Source organism: Physeter macrocephalus, chromosome 10 (genome assembly GCF_002837175.3).
Source record: "Physeter macrocephalus isolate SW-GA chromosome 10, ASM283717v5, whole genome shotgun sequence".
NCBI classification, from domain to species: domain Eukaryota; kingdom Metazoa; phylum Chordata; class Mammalia; order Artiodactyla; family Physeteridae; genus Physeter; species Physeter macrocephalus.
This window is the reverse complement of record NC_041223.1, coordinates 85,571,074-85,583,585: the sequence shown is the minus strand read 5'-3', so window position 1 is coordinate 85,583,585 and position 12,512 is coordinate 85,571,074. Positions and strand designations below refer to the sequence as shown.

Genomic DNA, 12,512 nt, shown 5'->3' with positions numbered 1-12,512 from the left:
AAATCTGAAAATCTAGATTATTCGTGAGTCTTCTGATAAAAACTGGCTTGTTAAACACACACACCCATATCTGCAAAGAGGTTTTGGCCTCTTTGTAGCCTACAAGTTTAAACACTCAAACAGGGCCTCTGCTGGAGGATGAATGATAATCAGGCATGTAATCAGTAATGTAATTAGTTACAATTAACATCTTTTCCAGCCAAGTCAACTATTTTTTAGTTTAGTTAGGGGAAAAGCAGAGAGTTTCTAGCTGAAATAGGTAGGTATCCTGAGGCCTCTTTGCAACTGTCTGGACCTACCTCAACCCTAGAGTGCTGGTTCTCCGTGTGTGGTCCTGGGACCAACAGTAGTAGCATCACCTGGGAACTTGTTAGAAATGCAAACTCTCAGGCCCCACCTGAGACCCACAGAATTAGAAACTCTGGGCATGGGAACCAGCAATCTGCGTGTTAACGTACTCTGCAGGTGATTCTGAAGTGTGAGAGCCACCGCCCTAGGCTTGCGGAGGGAACTGCTCTGCCTGCAGCGTGTTCCCAGAGCCCTGGCCGTTGGTGTAACCCTGGGCTTCCTGATCCAGCACCATCAGCACCAGGTTCTAGGAGCCAAGACCTGGCTGCTGTGTGAACGCTGGGTCCAGCTTGGCTCTCCATAGAAGGTATGTGACACCAAAGAGGACGCTGGCACATGGTAGTAGAGAAAAGGCGATCTGGGAATTGCCTGTGTCGAGAGAGAAGAGAAGAAAAAAACGTGTTCCTGGCGTGCTTCCTACCCTCCCCCTGCCATGACTTCTTTTACACAGGAGAATCGCCCAGTGGTATGATTTAAAGAATCATAAGAGCCTCTTTAAAATGACTACTTCCCTTTTCATTTCAATCAAAGATTCACTACGGTTAAGACTGAGGAATACAGAGTCAGGGTAGTGATGCTATGATGTGATTTAAATCTAGCCAGGTGATTTCTTAACCCCATCCTTAGAACCCGGAAGACTTATAGTTTCGTAGATGGGTCAGGTTCGGGTTTGGGGAACACCTCATGCAAGTCTGGGCTGGGAAGGCTCACTGTGGGGCAGAAGGAGATCTCCGAGATCTCATTTTTATAACTTCAACGAAAGGCATGGTGAGGGACCCAGATGGCAAAACAAGAGAGGTGCCCAGAGAGGGAGGTGAGGGGCGCAGAGAAAGTCCACCCAGTGGTGGCCTCGGGGCAGAGGTCCCTGTGTCGCCCCCTCTCTGCATCAGCCTCCTCTCCCAGGTGCCGTGCAGTCACTTCACTGTTGGAAGGCCCCCAGCTCTGGCTTCCTCGGGCCCTGTGTGTGAGTCTCATTCCTTGCTTTTCTTTTTCAAAGCCAGGCCGAGAGCAATAGCGATGTGATTTAAAGGAAGACTCCTTTACATATATCGCCTGAAAGTCCTGTAGTACTTTAACGTTTACAAAGCTGTAACCAGTGTTATATTTCACAGTTAAGACGCCCCATAAAACTCAAGGACGTGATTCTAATACTTTCTTTATGGCTGAACTCGGCTTTCGTTACTCTTTGGTTACCTCTCCCATTCTCCGTGCCTCCAATCCCCACCTGAAGCAGAGACCTTAACCTGGCTATTTCCTGGTAAATTCAATTTTATCTGGTTTTTTTTTTTTTTTTTTTTTTTTTTGGTTAAATTCAGTATACATAGCTCAATCCTAGAACAAATCAGAATTCCATTTTGGTCATTTTTTCTGTTTTTTTTTTTTTTTTTTTTTTTTTTTGGTTAAATTCAGTATACATAGCTCAATCCTAGAACAAATCAGAATTCCATTTTGGTCTTTCCTTTCCCTCCTGCTGAGCTCTCCTCCCCTGTATTTGGTACCATGCAGACACTGTGCTTCCTCTGGGGGGTTGTGCGGCCGTGGTGTAGTCTGCTAGCATCCACACCTGGTTCAGAGCGAGTGCCCTGAGGCTGTCGGGACTGGCCACATAATTTAGGGGCCCAGTACATAATGGGGACCTGGGGGACTCTAGTTTAAAAAAATTAAGAATTTTAAGACAGCAGTAGCAGAACATTAAACTGAGTGCAGGGCTGGTGCAACTGCACATGTCACACTCCTACGAAGCGGGTTACCTGTATTCTCCCAGCCTGGCTCCTGGTGAAAGTAGTGGCTGAGGCTCTTTCTGGGCTGTTCAGTGTCTCTCCACGACTCTCAGATGCTGCAGTTTCCCTGAGAGTAGCTGCGCCTTCTGTCTCATCCCGTTTGGGTGGTCTGCTGTGAAGCCCTCTGCCCTGTGACTCTGCCATGAGCACGCCGACCATCCTTCTCGCTCCCTCCCACCCTTGCCTGGCCCGTGGCCACTTCTCTATCTCCTCCACGTACTTAGTGGGCGTGTCTCCATCACCCACGTTGTACAGACACATGCTGCTAAGTCTCTACTGTCTGTCTGCATATCCCGGGCATGACTAGTGCCAGGGGTTATCTTACTCTCAAATTTTAGCCTGTCAATCTCTTCCACTTTAGATTCCTCAGACTTTGTGAAGGAAAGGAAAGAGCCAGGTAAAGTTGTACTTCCTCAACTTACCTGCAAGAGAAGAAGAGGATGGGTAGGCAGATGGCACAGTTACTGCATTATTTTTTTCCCTAATTTTTTTCTTCTCTCTTATTTTCATGCATTTTCCTGATTACTGTACACTGGGGGAGGGGGTGGGGAGTGGCAGAAACCAGTTCCCTTTCTCCCAGTTTAAATGCATCTATCAATCATATTTGTCACACGGTCTAATTCAGGGCTGGCAAACTGAGGACTAGGGGTCAAATCTGGCCACACCCACCCATTTATGAATTGTCTGTGGCTGCTTTCATGCTGCAATAGCATAGTTGAGTAAATGGAACAGAGACCACACAGCCTGCAAAGCCCCAAATATTTAATATTTACCCCTGTACAGAAGAAGTTTGCTAACCTATGTGCTAGATGATCACAGCTGAAAGTAAAGTGTCTTTGTCACTGGTGGTACCTACGTGGAGGTGCTGAGAGATGTTTGATGACCCTGGCGGTTAATCCGCCTCAGATTAATGCTTCCTGCCTTACCACTGCTAGTAGATACTTTCACACACATACGGAGAGTAGAACAGGCGTTATGATTTCACATACACATGGTGGGTGGAACAGACATTATTATCCTCAGTTTAAAGATGAAAGAAGTACAGGTTGGAGAGCTTAAGGAACTTGTCCAGGATTACAGAATAAGTAAGTGTGGGGTTAACGGTGGGGACGTGGATCTCTTGATTCCTTGGAGTTAATGGCAAACATCTCCGGGAGGATTCAGCATGTTAGAAAAGCAAAGGCTGAGGCTTTTGATACGTGAGGTCTTGGGACACCTTTAGGTCCACCGTGGAGTTGGGTGGTACGCTGAGGTAGGGTGGCTGGAGGGTGGAGAAGAGAGGGGGTTAGGGGCCATTACGTGTTTGAAAAAATTATTCCAAAAGGTGGTGACTCATTTTCTCACATACTTCCTGCCCACAAAATGAGCCTGAAACTTCTGCACTGGGATAGCATGGCATTTTAGATAGAGTCGATTCCTCATGCACCTTAATTAGCTAATCACAAAATTCTCCTCTTGACTGTTCTTTCCAGCCTTCGCATTCAAGTAGCAACTAGGTTTATGAAGTTTGGTTAATGGCCATAGAATTCACAGCCCCTTCACACAGCATCAAAGTGAAGAGAGTCTTTAAACATCAAACACCTTTGACGATCATATGGCTTCAGTAGCATCCATAGAATGTATTCCAATAGGAATAATTTTTACTTTTCTCCTGGCTTGGTTTATAAAGTAGCTGTGTTTGTTTTCGGTTTAGGCTCCCTATACTCTGACCTACCCCAAGACAAGGGACGCTCAGAAAAGACCAAAGTCAGGAGGAGTTCAAAACAGACACAACCCATGACTTCCTACATTACAACTGATTTTAGGTTGCTGTTCATAGCAGCACTATTTACAAGAGCCAGGACATGGAAGCAACCTAAGTGTCCATCGACAGATGAATGGATAAAGAAGATGTGGCACGTATATACAATGGACTATTACTCAGCCATAAAATGAAATGAAACTGAGTTATCTGTAGTGAGGTGGATGGACCTGGAGTCTGTCATACAGAGTGAAGTAAGTCAGAAGGAGAAAAACAAATACCGTATGCTACTAGAGGGGTGGGATAGGGAGGGTGGGAGGGAGGGAGATGCAAGAGGGAGGGGATATGGGGATATATGTATATGTATAGCTGATTCACTTTGTTGTAAAGCAGAAACTAACACACGTTGTAAAGCAGTTATACTCCAATAAAGATGTTAAAAAGAAAGATAAGGAAAGTGAAGCTTAGAGAGATTTAGACATTTGCCCAAAATAGCACGGCCAGTACCTGGGCCAGAGGTAAACCAGAACACAGCCTTGTTTGGATTCTCCAGGTGCAAGGAGGAAGCTGAATGGCAGTTTTTACCTCTATATCAGGACCACAGCAACACAAATGAACTCGCAGCCATCCTTTCCTGGGGCTGAAATAAGTTTACTCACAGGGTATAGCATCCAGTAAAGCAACAAGAGTTAACATAGAATCCCACTATTGCAGCAGATTTTTTTCCTCTAGTTTCTACTTGTGTAATACCTTGTTCTTCTAAGACCACCTTCTCTTCCCCTGCTCTCCTGACACTGTCTTTTTACTTCTCAGTGCTTGAGGTTCTCGAGGAGCTGAAGAGTAACTTTGCGCTTGAAATGTTTTGACTTCTGAGTCTTTGAATTGAAAAAGTCACTAAGACTCAAGAAATACAATAATTGCCATACTACTGGATATGGATGAACTGATTCTTTTAATTAGGCAAATTAAAAAAATTCTAGTTTGCACAATAGCTGATTATTCTAGTAAGCCAACTGTGCAAAATTTCCTGTTAGAAAAAAATGTTTGTCTTTCTGCAGAAAATATTCTCAAATAATTGACTATAGGTATACATATATCCCCATATCCCCTCCCTCTTGCATCTCCCTCCCTCCCACCCTCCCTATCCCACCCCTCTAGGTGGTCACAAAACACCGAGCTGATCTCCCTGTGCTATGCGGCTGCTTCCCACTAGCTATCTATTTTACATGTGGTAGTGTATATATGTCCATGCCACTCTCTCACTTTGTCCCAGTTTACCCTTTCTCTCACTTTGTCCCAGCTTACCTTTCCCCCTCCCCGTGTCCTCACGTCCATTCTCTATGTCTGTGTCTTTATTCCTGTCCTGCCCCCAGGTTCATCAGAACCTTTTTTTTTTAGATTCCTTATATATGTGTTAGCATACGGTATTTGTTTTTCTCTTTCTGACTTACTGCAAGAGTGTTCCCTTTTCTCCACACCCTCTCCAGCATTTATTGTTTCTAGATTTTTTGATGTACCTGCTTTATGCATTGCTATCAGGATTTCATGAGACAATACTATGTCAGATACTTAACCCAGTGCTCAGAGCATAAGCTCCTCAGTAAAGGTCAGCTACTATTATTGTGAATAGAAGTATAATAATATTTAAGAATAATTAATCACATATAGACTGCTGAGAGAAAGCCTAAGATATTTTTCTCTGTAGCTATAGATAAGGCTCTTTTGTGAGTGAAAGGAAACGACTGATTCTTGTCAATTGTGGGGCTGGGCCTTTTCAGAAGTGATGAAATACAGGAAGGAATTCTAGTTCTGGCTAACCAGGAGTCTGGTAATTTTCCAGAGATGTTTTCTTTGTCAGATAAAACAAAAAGAGAGGCCACCCTATTTTATATTCAAAGTTTTAAAACCCTCCAATTGTACATTCATTCAGACTCAATATACAATTAAAATTTTTTTTCTTATTTCATGGCAGTTCCCTGATCTATTCTCTTGTTATTATTATTTTTTTTTTCTGGAAACCTTTTCCAGGTCTGCTGTTATCTTCCTTGAAAAACATTAAGCAGAACTCCATAAAATATTTCACCATGGTTTTAGGCTAGAGTAGAATAATATTTTTCTATTTTGCCACAGTTGTAATATTTTCCTTAAACTTTTGGTTACAACATCACTGCAGTGACTCCAACAGAATCCCCTTTCTTGAATTCTAACATTTTGTGAAATCATTTAGAAGAATTTTCAGTTGGTCTGGGTAGATTTGTCCTAGTAGAATGAAAAGGTTTCACATAAACAAAAACCTTAGTTATTTTGAGGATTTTATGAGTGTAGATAATGAGAAGTGAAAAATCATTTAACATGGCTTGCTGCATAAATAGGATTACGAAAATGAAAGAAAATTGTAAAGAAAATTTAAGGGCAAACCTAGGAACATTTATTAACAGTATGTGCTGTTAGAATGAACGATAAGGGGAATAATCTGGCACTGATACTAGGAAATATAGTAGTTGATTGGATGGGTCTTTTGCATCTTAAAATTCACATAACAGATGTTTTCTTTTGCCTCTAGTTTTGAGGGCTGTAGGTATTGTCATTTATGTATAAAAGAAAGAATCAGGACAGTTCCATGCTCATGTTCTGGAAGCCCCACTTGCAGCAGGCTTTTTGCCAGGCCACACTGGAAAAAGTAGGCTTTCTGTAATTTTGTGCTTTCCTTTTTGCTATGCAATATAGTTATAATTCTATAAAGTAATTAAAAAATGGAAATTATATAAATAAAATTATTGTGGTATCTCAACCTGTGCATTGGGTAGGTTCTTGAAATAGAATATAAATAAAATAAAACCAGGAACAGGAGGTGGATGGATACTTGAGAAGCATAGGAAAGATGCCAAAACCTAATTTATGCAGAAAAGAAGGTTTTGTTGGTGGTAGGGATGGAGAGTATTGTGGCCAACATTGAATCATAACATGGAAAGACAAATCCGAAAGGAGGCAAGAGCAAGGGTGAGACTGGTAGGGAAAATTCAAGGTCAAGATTTGCAGGAGCTGATGAAGATGGCAGCTGGAACGGGTGTTTAATTGCCGAGGACTTTTTTCTTTGTCCTTTTTACTTGTTCAAAGGCTCTAGAAATACTTGTTAGTTCAGTATAAATTACTCAAAATTGTTATAAATATTTTCTGATTCCTAGGATATTGTTCATCTGACAGTACACTGTTTATTGCCCAACATATGGGAAGGAAAAGGAAGAAGAGAGATGACCATAGACCTAAAAGAGAGAGGTTTGGAATAAAATTTGGTCTTTCTTTTCTTCACACCGTAGTCAGAAAATTCCATGCAAAGTGTTGCTAATTACTATGCAAGGAAAAGTAAATGTATTTCATGAACTATGTTAGGATGATTTACTTATTAAATAGAAGAATCTGTGCCCCAAATAACACTGATTAAAAAAAAACAAAACAATTCTATAGCTGATGTGAATCTTCAATTTATTTACACCATTTCTTGAGGAGCAGTTTCTTCAAAGGACATGCATTGGGACGAAGCAAAGGCATTCTTGGCTTCATTCAGAAAGTTTGTTATTTACATGTCCCAACCTTCTTTGGCTGGTTTAATAATGAAACTGCTATAAGACAGATTAATAGGAGAAAAACAAATTTAATTTTATACGTACAGGAGTCCCATGAAAATCTGAGACCTGAATGGCAGCCAGGTAATTGAAGCTTCTGTAAAACCTTGAGCTAAGGAAAGGGGTGTGGGTCTGGGGATACAAGGGGGAGGAAGGCCATTCACAGGAAGGCAGAGGAAATGTTTGAAAACAAATGTTGCCCTATTACAGATTCTGTTTCTTAGGTAAAACATGTGTCTCTTCCTGGTATAGGCCCCCTTTCCAACGTAAATTTGGGCAGTTGATGGGGAGGAAAAGAGCTTCACCTGAGTCTGCTGGGTTTTGATTGCCTTTAGCTCAAAACAATCCACATGCCAAAGTGGCATATTTGGGGCCATGTATTCTGCCCCCACCCCCAACTAACTATTAAGAAGCCTACAGAGTGCCAGATGCCTTTCTGTTATCTGCCTGCTACTCCTGTGAGCACAATGGACAGAATTTGGCCAACTCTGACTAAATGTTTATTTACTATTGTTCAACTCTGGGACTTTTAACACATTAAGTCTGTAATGGTCCCTGTTCAGACTACATCCTGTTTTCATAACCTGTATCCTTAATAATTAGCCCTTCTGCTTCTCAGAAAGATTTTTAAATGAGTCATCATTTTACAAGGTCTGCAGCAGGTTAATTATTTTGGGAAGAGTATTTTTGCTTAGCAACCTAATTTCAGTTGCTGTGTGAGTTTTGCAAGAGTGCCTATGGAAGAAGACAGATGAATGAATTTCTCCAACTCTGTAGTATGAAGTGAAAAAACATGAATTTAGAAAACATTTGTAAAACTGTCTGGGTCATCTGCTTTCCAGGGTGGCCCCTTCACTTCCAATTTGCATGTGTTTAAGAACTTAGAAAAAAGCCATATAGAGAGTGAGTATTTAGGGTCACACCTGAGTTCAAATCCTAGCTCTTCTATTCCCTAGGAGTAGCTGTGTGATCCAGAAAAAGATATTTAATCTCTTTAAACCTCAGTGGCCTCATCTGTAAAACTGAGAATAATAGCACCCACTAGGGTTAATGTGAATATTAATTTAATTGAGATGTTGTACGTAAAATGCATAGCACACTGTGTAGCACTTAAGAAACAGAGCTATTAGAATCCAGAAGAGTATGAATGTCACTAAATATGATACATGAAAGTCTGTTCTTGTCTGGACTCTATCTTCTACTAAGTAGAATAAAGTGGTTTAAAGTGGATATTATTGAGGGCAAGCTTGGTTACACTATTGAGAAATTATGTTTTTCTCCTTCTTACATGTTGTCCAATTCCTTTCTAAAACATTTCTTGACTAGTTTGCTATCTCTGAGTACTTTTGCAATCCTGACATAGAACAGGTGCTGACGGCTGACTTTGTTGTGGAGGTAAAGATAGAAGACCCTATGTGGATCACTAGGAAAGGACTAAAATTTTTGTGCACGTGTCAAAGCAAAAGCAATTAATGTGAAATTTCAGAGTCACAGAGAAAAAATACTTGCTAAGGCGCAGAATTAACATCACAGGTCCAGCACATGAGATTTTCCATCAGCTAAAGTGAATTCATGTGGAAGAGAATAGGAAACTCAATCTTTTGACCTGATTGGTGATATAAAACAATTAGATAATTCTAAAATATGTGTTTTTTCTGTAAAAGTAATTAATCCTGCCAATAATTAATTAAATCTATAATTATTCTTCATTAATTAATATAATTCTGTGAAAGCTAGTAATACTACAAAAATTTTATTTAAAAATATTAATATCATTACTGAACTGAACTTTAGTCCACTCGCCTGTGGCACAGCAAAGCCAATCTACTGACACTGGGTCGAGATGAAGGAAAGTGCAGCGTTTATTGCATTCTCAACAAGGAGAATGGATGGCTTATGCTCAAAGGACCCAAACTCCCTGATGGCTTTCAAGGAAGGTTTTCTTAAGGAAACATTTGGGGTGAGGATTGTAGGGTGCGTGACTTTCCTCCAGTTGGTTGGTGGTGAGGTAATGGGATGATGTTTCAGGAATCTTCAACATCAACCTTCTAGCTCCAACCAGTCTGGGGTCTACCTGCTTGTGGTCAGCATGTAGTCACCATCCTCCACCTGTGGGTCCGGGGGGTGGGTCTTCGTTTCTGCAGAACAACTCAAAGATATGTTATGTATATCCCTTGAGGAGGAACTGGGACTCTGCTTTATTGCTGAACTATTGTTTAAGCTATTATTACTTTTCTTGCTTGACTGCTTTTCCTTTGCTTCTTCAATCCCTCACTTTCCTAATTGGTAACTGCTTGAGTCTGTTTTTTGTACCCCAGGGAAGGCCTAGGAGACTAACACCTTTTTCTACAAACAAGAAATGGGGAACATGGATGGACTCTTGCACCCGGGAGGGCCCCACAGGATTTGCTTCGTTTCAATATTAGACTGAAATTTTTAGAAACAACTAAATATAGAGTTGGTACTAGGTAAATGCCACTTTCTGTGTGTTTGCAAATATAATTACGTGCATGTAATATATAGATAGATATGCATTTGTCCTATTTTACAAATATCCTAATGCTGTAGATCCTATAAAAGATACAGGAAATCCAGGGGAAAATGACACAAGCACATGCTAGAGTCAAACACAAATGTTGCGTATGATTAACTTTAAGACATTACCATCTTACTTCCCGTGCCTTGGGAAATATTGCCTGGAACTTCCATTAACGCATGATCTAAATTGAAGTTGTTAAATCAATATTTGATGTACCATCCCAAAGAGCCTTAAGATCTAACAGAGAAAATTATTTCAGATCAAAGAAATTCACATGTGGCATATGGAGTCATAGGGAGTCACAGTTCAATTTGGGAAGCCCATGTGTCTTCGTTCTGATGTGTAACAGGTCAAGAGTTAAATTTGAAACTGTGGGGGGAGGAAAAATAATTTTCCCTTTACCCTTCTAAGGTTCTTGGCTGATATAACCCTATAATAAAAATACAGATTAGTAGGAGAAAACAAACAGAAGTTTAATAACATGTATACCTCCGGTATACATGGGAGAGACCCAGGAAAACCACGTAACTCTCTGAAATGGCCCAAGCCATCACCTTAAATACCAGCTTCAGCTAAAGACAAAAGAAAGATGTCGGGAGTTGGGGAGCTACTTATGAGAGGTTATGAGGAAACCAGTAAACAAGAAAAGCATAGTAAATGCAGATTTAAGTCATTGCCTTCTGCATTGATAAGAGTTTCTAGAGATTTTAGAGTCATCCTTCTCTTCCTGGTACAGCGAGGGAGACACCCTTACAGAGATTTCCCTTAGAAATGTAAATATGTCTTAAAAAAGGGTAATTTCTACCCAGGTTTCAGAGCTTCACATGTGTCTGCTGTTTCTTAAAAATAATGAGCTTAAAGTCATCAATATGCCAAAGAGGCATATTCAGGGTGGTGTATTGTGCTGACATTCAAAACCTTCTATTCGTCTTTTCTTTTTGGCTTGGGATTTAAGTCAGCCCACTCTGCCACAAACAAGCTGTGAGAAAATACAGTAGGTCTGCTCTAAAATGCTCTGGCTTCCATTACAAAGAAACATTTATTCTTTGTTCACCAGCAAAGCACGAAAATGCTCTAAAATTTCAGGAACTAATCAGTGAGTAAACCAGAAAACACGGCGCTAGTATTAAGGACCACATTTTCAGTTTATAGTGTTCAAAATTAGGGTGCTATAGAAAGTTCACACACACACACAAAAGGGTCCATCTGGTTGTAAGGGTTCAGTTCAAAAAAGGAGCATGAATGTAGATTTCAAGATTTGTTAGAAGAGTTGAATGTTCGCTATCTAAAAGGAAACATCACACTGTATTTGTTTTTCTGTTATAAACCTAGTGTTTTGAAAAGCTTTCCTTGGTTTCTTAACTATGGTTGGGTTCATAAAGGAAATTTACTTTCAGAAAACAAGTCTCTGTATTTTCTCTGGAATGAGTAATGAAAATCTTGCTGCTTAGCTGTTCAAGGGAAGGACTATTTATACTGTGAGTTTTAAATAAGCCCATGCACTAAGCTACTCTATTTAAGGGTTTAGGCAAATTTTGTGGTACCGCCCCCAGGATATTAGAGCTATCTTCCCTGAACTGGGAGGCTTAGCCTTTGAGTTCGGTGTGTTTGTTTGTATCATACCTGTTAGTCAAGTTCTTTTGCTCAGAGATTGACACAGACTCTGCAAAGCGTTCAGAATGAATGACTCAATTGTGTTCCTCATGGGACAGATTAACTGCTGTTTTGTCTCTTTTCTTTACTTTACTTCAAAGTATTTTTAAAAATTTTGATTTTGAAATTGATCTGTTTTCTCCCAATTCTTTGTACTCTTGTTCTTATTACTGTAAATGACTGATATTTAAAAAAACAAAACAAAACACACCTGCTTTTGAAAAAGAGGCTATGGAAAAACAGAATTCCATATCACTAAAAACTACCCCCCCTTCCCTTGGCTTTTCCCTTTTTCTCTCTCCACTTCAAGCCCCGCCAACCCTCACTCTATGTGGATTTTTCTGCACATTGTGACTTCCAACTTGTTCCTGGCAGGGTTTGAGGTTTGCATTTTCTGATAGACAATTTAGAATCATTTTTTAAAATAACCTTTTTATTTTACAAAAGCTTTAGATTCACAGAATTATTGCAAAGATAATACTGGGGGTTCCCATACACCCCACCCCCAGTTTCCTGTATAATTAACACCTTACGTTAGTATGGTACATTTGTTATAATTAATAAACCAACACTGACACATTATTATTGACTAAAGTCCATGTTTTATTCATAGTTCCTCAATTTTTCCCTAATGTCTTTTTTCTGTTTCAGGATCCCATCCAGGATGCCACATTATGTTTAGTTCTCATGTGTTCTTAGCCTTCTCTTGGCTGTGACAGTTATTCAAATTTTCCTTGTTTCTGATGACCTTGATAGTTTTAAAAATTACTGGTCAGGCATTCTGTAGAGTGTCTCTCAGTTGGGATCAGCTTGATGTTTTTCTCATT

At 40.2% G+C, this 12,512-nt stretch overlaps 1 protein-coding gene across 1 annotated transcript in view; it reads left to right on the top strand.

The window, feature by feature from the left end:
• FILIP1 (filamin A interacting protein 1) overlaps positions 1-12,512 on the top strand; it is a 181,363-nt gene that overhangs the window by 54,809 nt on the left and 114,042 nt on the right. The gene's annotated exons all lie outside the window — the stretch shown is intronic.